The sequence below is a fragment of the Triticum dicoccoides genome, chromosome 6B (assembly GCF_002162155.2).
Source record: "Triticum dicoccoides isolate Atlit2015 ecotype Zavitan chromosome 6B, WEW_v2.0, whole genome shotgun sequence".
Classification (NCBI taxonomy): Eukaryota; Viridiplantae; Streptophyta; class Magnoliopsida; order Poales; family Poaceae; genus Triticum; species Triticum dicoccoides.
Window position 1 is genome coordinate 372,014,425 of NC_041391.1, and position 6,276 is coordinate 372,020,700.

Sequence of the window (6,276 nt, forward strand, 5' to 3'; positions counted from 1 at the left end):
TGACTAACTCTGCTATGACAGAATCACCTACCGGAACATCCCTGTGTGGTTCTCAAATTTCTTCGAGTCGGACTATCCTCCCACTAGCCTTCCGATTGAGAACTCTTTCTCAATGAAAACTCCATGTCGAGCGACAAACACTTTGCCCCCTTCACGGTTGTAGAAGTAATATCCCAAGGTTTCCCTTAGATATCCCATGAATATGCACTTGTCCGATTTTGGTGTGAGCTTGTCCGACTGGAGTCGCTTAACATATGCTTCACATCCCCAAACTTTCAAAAAAGAAAAATTGTGACTCTTCGCAGTCCATATCTCATATGGTGTCTTGTCTACAGACTTAGATGGTACCCAGTTTAGTGTGAAAGCTGCAGTTTCTAGAGCGTATCCCCAAAATGACAAGGGTACTGACTCGTCATTGATCGGACCATGTCCAACAGTGTCTGATTCCTCCGTTCCGACACGCCATTTCTCTGGGGTGTGCCTGGAGGAGTCAGTTGTGGAACTATTCCATGTCTCTTCATATGATCATCAAACTCCTAGCTCATATACTCACTGCCACGATCAGATCGTAGAAGTTTGATTCTCTTGTGGAGTTGATTTTCCACTTCATTTTGAAACTGCTTGAACTTTTCAAAAGTGTTTAACTTGTGCCTCATCAAGTAGACATATCCATATCTACTCAAGTCATCAGTAAAAGTCATGAAGTATTGGAAACCACCTCTGGCTGTCATGCTCATTGGTCCACATACATCACTATGTATAAGTTCCAACAGCTCGGACGCCCTCTCGCAACTCTCTGCAAAAGGAGTCTTAGTCATCTTGCCGAGTAGGCAAGACTGTATGTCTCGAATGATTGAAAATCAAACAAAGTTAGAATTCCATCATCATGAATCTTCTTCATGCGCTTTTGACTAATGTGTCCTAGTCGATAATGCTAGATGTTAGTCAAATTTATCTCATTAGGCTTATGCCTGTTGACATTTATGTTATAGACTGACTCGCCTTCAAGATCTAGGACCAATAACTCGTTCAAAACGGGTGCAAATCCATGAAATATATTATTCAAGTAAATAGAGCAACCATTGTCCTTAATACCGAATTCATAACCTTGTCTCATCAAACATGAAGCGGAAATAATTTTTCGACTCAAAGCAGGAACATAATAACAATTAAGAGTTCCATTACAAATCCTGAAGGTAAATTAAGTTGCATAGTGCCGAGGGCCAATGCAGCAACTCTTGCTTTATTCCCGACGCGAATGTCAACTTCTCCTCTTGCAACATTCCTAGTTCTGTTTAGTTCCTGCATCGAGCCGCATATGTGAACAACCGATCCTGTATCATATACCCAAGAGTTACTAGAAACATCACCAACATAGATGTCTATAACATATACAACAAGAGTACCTGAAGAAGTCATACGTCCAGTCTTATTGCCCTTCTCGGCAAGCAACTTCCTACAGTTCCTTTTCCAGTGTCCGGGTTCCTTGCAATGAAAGAAAACAATCTCCGAGGCCGTCCCTGACTTAGGCGTAGCGGTGGCAGCTGGAGTTGTCTCCTTCTCCTTGCCCTTTGCCTTAGCCTTTTTCTTGAACCAACTCTTCTTGAACTTAGACGAATTCTATACCATCAACACTTGACTATGTGTACCTTCCTTGATATCCTGCTCTGCCACCTTGAGCATCCCATGCAATTCAGTGAGCTTCTTTTCCATCCCATGCATATGGTAGTTCGAGATGAATGTCCCATAGCTATCCGGAAGAGAACCCAAAATTATACCTATGGACAACTTGTCCCCAAGTGGGAAGCCCAACCGATCCAAAGCTTTCATGTACCCAATCATCTTGATCACATGCGCGCTCAGTGGTTCGCCCTCTTTCATCTTGCAATCCATCAAGGATCGCCAGACATTGAAACTTTCGGTCCTAGCCTGCATTTGAAACATGCTCTTGAGGTTCTCGATCATATCGAAAGCCTCAATATTTTTGAACTCCTGCTACAGACCGGGCTCCATAGAAGGCAGCATGAGACAGTTGATCCCGTTTGATTCATCAACGAGTTTCTGGTGGGCATTCCTGGTTGTGGCATTAGCATTATTGGCAGGTTCCTATGGAAGCGGATTCTCTAGAACTTGTTCCTTTTTCTCATGCCTAAGAACAATTCTCAAGTTTCTATACCAGTTGGTAAAGTTTGTTCAGTTCAATTTATCTTTTTCTAGGATTGATTTCAATGCAAAAGGAGTAACTTGAGCAGGTGGTGCCATTGATCTACAACAAGAATATGCAAAACACTAAGACATGTATTCATGAAGGGTAATTCATATTAAACATTTTAGTAATATCATTACTCCCACTAAAATCAACATCCCTCAGTTGATACTTAGTGATTCCACCTTAGATCAGCATGTCAACTAGTGAGCTTTTGCATCACTGCTAGAAGAGAAGATCACTCGGTAAGCAACTCTTGCTAATTGTATCTCCATACGACTCTTGCTGTTGGGGGCATCTCATGCCGCGCCAACTCCTATGCCTCATAGCCCGCAACTGTTTTGATAGCCACGACAAGTCAACCAATGCTTCACATGTAAGTGTCCGACACAAACTCATGACTTCAAGGAGATCTAGTGGCACCCTAATTTTATAGGCCCACCACTAAATATACTTGGCATGTGAAGGTGCAACAATTGGGGAGGCATTTATACTTGACATTCTTTGAGGGATCACCCTACTTAAAACATCTACCATGCAAAAGAAGGGTGCATAAAAGGGGTAAACTTTCATAGGCAGTTTATATATGTGTGATATGGTATAGCCCCTATTGATTGCGCATGGTGATCTCCATCTCCACGTGTGTGGCCTGCCCATGGTGATCTCGATCTCCATGCATGGTTGTCCTCGTGGTGATCACTATCTCCACGCCGCGGTGTCAACCGCCAAGTGTTCCATAAGATACTATGCTATTACAAACTAATAGCTACTGAGGGTAAATTGCATTACATGGCTTCTCATGTTGACACGCAAGTCATTAATACAATAATGGGACAACCATATGGCTCCTGCCTGTTGCCGCACTCATGACACGCAGGTCACGAAATAAAAATGTACAAGCAACATTCATGGGCTATACCAAATCACAAGCATTCCCTGCAAAAACAAGTCAGATGTTCTACCGCTGAAGATAAAACCTTTTGAAGCTCTATTTTCTAAGCAGATTTTGGCCTAGCTAGAAGCACCGAAATCTCATTCCGAAATTTCACCGCTAATTCAACTTTTTGTTAGCTTCAATTTGACAGATCATGGAGCAAAATCGGAGTTCGTATGCAAAAGTTACAACCATTTTACCAAGATCGCTCCAACAGATTTCAACACTGGGAAATCACATTTCCACGGTGTTGATCCATGTTCCGATTCGATCAATCTCATTGATCTTCGCATGCTGCATCCGGATTTACGTTCCACTGTCTACCCCGATGGCGGAAACCGACCGGTAGGGGTAACTCGTGTCACGACCTCTGCGTCACGATCACGGAAACAAGATCACGAAACCAACCTTCAACACTGACGTCCGCGGTCGATCTCATCAACCCACACCTGAACCGATCTACATATCTCATATGCATATTATTGAATCTATCACCACACAGCGGAGGCTCTGATGCCACCATTGGGACACGGGGTAAGCTACACTAGCGCCAAATTAAAATTTTCTACCACACACCCAAGATCATGCTACTGGAAATAGATCATGGGATCGGGTTTACCACTAGACGCGCAGTCACCGCAGCGGTAGTAGAGTTGGTGATGCGTGTAGTCGATCTCCCAACCCGTCTTCTCCTCGCGTCGTCGATCTCCCGCGAATAGCGAAGACCCGCAAACGGTGATCTCCTGCAAACAGCGCCTCATGGTTCCCTCGAACGGTTTGTCCAAGTACCGCAGATGTGATGCCTCCAAGCTATCCACACGTACGGGGAGCAGCATCGAGCAGCAGACTGCTAGGTCCGACCGCGCGGCATGGGCGTGGGTAGTGGCGGTGGTGTCTCTTACGGATGTAAAAAAGGATCAACCCTAAGAGGTGCGCCCACTCCTCTTTATATAGACCTCTGAGGTGGGCTCAACACTTGAGCCCACTAGGAGTGTGCTTCCATTTTCCACTCAGATCCAATCCGAATGGGCTGCAGCCCCTTAAGTGTGCGGCCCTATAGGCTCACGTACACATGGACAAGACCAGAGTCGACAGTTGGTAGTGACTCCTAGCAGAACGTGTCAACTCCCATTTGTGCGTAAAGTCGTTTGACGAACCTCGGCAATGTGTCATATGCAGCATTCCTTTTGCCTCACGATATTTGTTTTCGAGGTCAAGGCGAGTACTTGTCACCCTTGTGATAGCTCGACCTCTCTTCTCGAAACCATGGTACAGATTCCCGAACTAGGTTAACACTTAACCCAAGTCGCATGGCCATGCTTTCTGAATCTGATCACTCGAGAGGGCCCAGAGAATATCTCTCCGTATAGGAGGGGCAAATCCCATCTTGGTCAACCATGTCTCGCCGCATGTCTCATGACTCACCCAAAAGCTACCTTTATAACTACCCAGTTACGGAGTAGCATTTGATAGACCCTATGTGAGTCGATCCTCATCCCGAGAACATGCGAGGACCTCAGGTCTAGGACATAGCATATATATTATACTTGAGACTACCAGATTACTATCTCGTTGCGTCTCAAAGTGGGTCTGTCGGACTCGGTGATCTCCATCCCCGAGTCCACACTATCGGTTTAGCATCTCCATGCACATGACTTGTGAAACATTGTCATCAACCGAGTCGTATACTAGTCAAGGATATGTGTCTGCATAACCTTATCGACTAGGGACCATTAGAACGTTCATCATACAATACATAGTTCCACAAACAATTCACATACTTATTGGTAATCATTGATGACGTTCAAGGACAATAAAAAGACTCATGAATACGTAGGGAAATATCATCATCACATGATTGCCTCTAGGGCACATCTCCAACGGAAGGGTGGAGCAATATAGTAGTTGATAAGTATTTCCCTTAGTGAGAACCAAGGTTATCGAACAAATAGGAGAATTACACCAACCATAGTGAACAACACTTGCACACACAAGAACAAATACTTGCACCCAACGCGGGCAAGAGGGTTGTCAATCCCCTTGAACTCGTTACTTGCAAGGATTAAATCTGGTAGTGATAGATATATAAATTGCAAAACAAAATAAAAGTAAATAAATTGCAGTAAGGTTGATGTAGGGCAAAACCCTAAGTGGTCGATCTTTCACGTTTGGAGGGATCCTACAGGAAATCACGAAGAACACGCGGAAGCACAAAGGGGAAATCACGGGGAGAGGATCACGAAACCGACAAAGAATAGATCACACGAGTGCTAGATCACCGAACACAAAGAGATGCATATGATCCACAATCAACAAAGGTAAGGATACAAAGGACAGTTCATCTCCTAACGGAGGTCTTGAATCCACTAGGGGATCTTCCCACGATGGGGGTCTTGAATCCGCTTGGGGGATCTTCTCCGAAGAGGTCCTGAACTCTGAGGAGAAGTATCCAAGTGGATGAGCAAAGGCTCTCTCACAAATATGAGCTAATCCAGTTCTAACCCTAATACGAAGCTAGGAGACGAGTATATATAGTGCTAAGCCACGAAGGGGTAAGTGCACTGCACGCAGGCAGGCCGGTAGTACCGGTCATAGGACCGGTAGTACCGCTGAGAGCTCTTGAGGGGCGGTAGTTTCGGTCGAGGAAGGCGGTACTACCGCTGGGGGTTGGGCGCTGGCTTCTGGAGGTGGGTGTCGAAGGCGCCAGCGGTTGTACCGGAGGTTGGGGCGGTTGTTCCGGTCATTGGGCAGAAACCGGTAGAACCGGTGCTGTACCGGCCTTGCACCGCTTGATCACAGAATAGCGGCCGGTTGTTGGGCGGTGGTTGGCCGGTTGTACCGCTCGGGCGGTGGTTGACCGGTTGTACCGCTCGTTCTGGAGCGTTCAGGTTCTCTTCCTCCTTCTCTTCCATGCTTGGCCTTGGTCCTTGGATTCTCCATGGTCGTCTCGGTCGTACCTGAGTATATGCAAGATCCATGCATGAGGTAGTAGCCATGTCTCACATGTAGAAAGTGAAGGTTCGGAAAGGAGCGAGTTCACCTTGTGTCCCATGGTGTATATTCGAGGTCTCGTCATATGTCCTCTTGGGGCTTGAAGAGTAGTCGGAGTGTACATGGGGATGAACGTGGGATGCTC